The sequence below is a fragment of the Microcaecilia unicolor genome, chromosome 1 (assembly GCF_901765095.1).
Source record: "Microcaecilia unicolor chromosome 1, aMicUni1.1, whole genome shotgun sequence".
Classification (NCBI taxonomy): Eukaryota; Metazoa; Chordata; class Amphibia; order Gymnophiona; family Siphonopidae; genus Microcaecilia; species Microcaecilia unicolor.
In genome coordinates this window covers 132,194,251-132,197,458 of record NC_044031.1, presented here as the reverse complement: position 1 = coordinate 132,197,458, position 3,208 = coordinate 132,194,251, and positions in this window count along the sequence as shown.

Sequence of the window (3,208 nt, the reverse complement as noted above, 5' to 3'; positions counted from 1 at the left end):
TTTTTATAATTACATTTTTAAAGTTTCTAAATAGAAAATTACAAAGCAGTCTATTGAGAATTTACAAAACAATCAGCCAAAAACCTTGCCAGAAATTTAATATCACACTTAGAGGGGCATAATCGAACGGGTGCCCAAGTTTTCATGAGGGCGCCCTTGCAGGACGGCCCCGTAAAGAGGTGGGGCAAACCGTATTATCGAAACAAGATGGACGTCCATCTTTCGTTTCGATAATATGGTTGGGGACGCCCAAATCATGAAATTTAGGTCGACCTTAGAGATGGTCGTCCTTAGGTTGTTTTTGAGATGGTCGTCCTCGGTTTTCGGCGATAATGGAAACTGAGGATGCCCATCTCAAAACCGACCAAATCCAAGCCATTTGGTCGTGGGAGAAGCCAGCATTCGTAGTGCACTTCTCCCCTCACATGCCAGGACACCAACCGGGCACCCTAGGGGGCATTGCAGTGGAGTTCAAAAATAGCTCCCAAGTGCATAGCTCCCTTACCTTGGGTGCTGAGCCCCCCAACCCCCCCCCCAAAAAAAAAACCCACTCCCCACAACTGTACACCACTACCATAGCCCTTATGGGTGAAGGGGGGCACCTACATGTGGGTACAGTGGGTTTCAGGTGGGTTTTGGAGGGCTCACATTTACCACCACAAGTGTAACAGGGGAGGGATGGGCCTGGATCCGCCTGCCTGAAATACACTGCACCCACTACAACTGCTCCAGGGACCTGCATACTGCTGTGATGGACCTGAGTATGGCATTTGAGGCTGGCAACAAATATTTTTAAAGTTGTTTTTTGAGGGTGCGAAGGGGGTTAGTGACCACTGGGGGAGTAAGGGGAGGTGATTCCCGGTTCCCTCCGGTAGTCATCTGGTCAGGTCGGGCACCTTTTTGAGGCTTAGTCATGAAAGAAAATGGACCAAGTAAAGTCGTCCAAGTGCTCGTCAGGGACGCCCTTTTTTTTTCCATTATCGGCCAAGGACACCCATCTCATAAGGACGCCCCAGTCCTGCCTTCGCTACACTGCCAACATGCCCCCGTGAACTTTGGTCGTCCCCACGATGGAAAGCAGTTGAGGACGCCCAAAATCGGCTTTCGATTATGCCAATTTGGGCGACCTTGCGAGAAGGACGCCCATCGCCCGATTTGTGTTGGAAGATGGGCGTCCTTCTCTTTCGATTATGCCCCTGTTAGAGACCCTTTTACTAAGCTGCAGCAAAAAGTGCCCCTGTTGGGCTGTTATGCAGGTTTTTCTCGCTTGTTAAGACCATTTTTACCACAGATGTAAATGGCTGCTTTTCAGATTTTTCCATAAATGGCCATGTACTAATTTTCTCATTAGCACGTTGACATTAGCGCATGAGCCCCTACTGCCACCTATTTTGTACGCAATAGGGACTCACTGTGCTAATTGGTTAGTGCAGTAATGCTAATGCACTAACTGATTTGCTTAGACATGCCCATTCTCAAACCCCCCAGACATGCCCCCTGCACTGAAAAATAAATGTTACTTTTTTAGCGCATGGGTAGCGTGTGAACATGGCAAAATTACTGCAGGACCCCTTAGTGCACCCTGCTGCAGTAAACACGCCTTAGTGCTTACTGCAGCTTAGTAAAAAGGCCCCTTAAAAAGAACAGAGAAGTTTTGGAAGTTCTTTCGGCTTGAACTTACAAGGAAGAGGATTTTTTCAGTAGCCAGTCCAGTTGAGTAGAACAAACTGCCACCTCGTCTTAGGAAACAAACATACTTTCTGGCGTTTAAAAAGTTCTTGAAGCAGCGTTTTTTACAGCTTCTTCAACAGTGACTGACTGTGGGAATTGAATGGATGCTGATTGAATTGAATGTGTTTATTAATAGTCTATTTGACAATTATGATTGATATAATATTGTACTGTTAAAGTTTTTATGTAATGATTTTGTATGTTTGCCCTGGATATGGGCAGAATATAAATGTTAATAAATGAAAATAAGCTTTGCTGATGGCAAATATTGTGATATAGTTGCTACAATAAGTTCCTCTGTCGAGATATGTTTCGTATTTATAAGTTTGAAACAAGAGATTCCACCATTCTTGGTATGTGACCTGATCCAGTGATTTCCAGTGCAAAAAAATTACCTTCAAAGCCAAAGAAAGCATAGTATTAACAAATGCACATTCATTAGGTTTTAAACTATTCTGAAAACATTGGTCTTTAAGTATCACATACTTATAAGATATGGAACCCGGGCGGTGGAAAACATCTACCAATAGTGACCAGATATCTTTCCAGTAGTTTTGAATATATGCACACTCAAATATAAGGTGTTTAAAATTGCCTTGCTGAGACTTGCAAGACTAGCAAAGGCTGGAATTTGAGGGTTCAATCATATGTAGTTTAAGAGATGTCCACAATGCCCTATAAATATGAAACATATCTCACAAAAAAAATCATTTAAATTTGCTCTGCATGAGGAGAAATGGTTTCCAATTGTATCTATCTTCAACAAATCCTAATGTAACATATTGTGCTAATATCATTAGCTGTTGTTCTTTGGGTATATATGGCATTTGCATGCAATGAATTTTTTTTTCTCTTTTTCTTTCTTACCAACTTGTATAACTGTTTACTATTACTCTTACATAGTTATTGCCTCTTGTTTGCATTGTATTGAAAACCAATAAAAATACTAAAACAAAAAAAAAAAGTTCCTCTGTCTTTTTCAAGTTAATAAACAGCCCATTTGCAGAAACCCAAAATCTTTGAAAAAACTGAACAAGATTTGAACTCTGCAGCACCACAAAAAAAGAAAATACAACAATTGACAAAATATCATCCACAAAAAACACCATATAAATATTTAAAAGCCATAGACAAAAGGCATGCCCTTATAGAACCACCCCTATTTACATCACTCAAGTCTGAAATTCCCGGGATGTATTAACATATTGCATTTATCCTCTTAAAATGACATCCATTTGGACATTTTGAGATGTCCATATATTTTGAAAATGAGCATCACAGTTTCCAGTGTAACAGACTTCCTCAAACTGCTGAAGACCCATCTCTTTAACAAGGCATACCACAAAGATCAACCAATGTGAACATACACAACTCATCCACATATATTCAACACTCTTACAATATCTGCTTTGTACTATTATCATGTTCTTTCATTAGCATGTTGCCCAAGATCCTTATGTAACACTAAATGTCTATG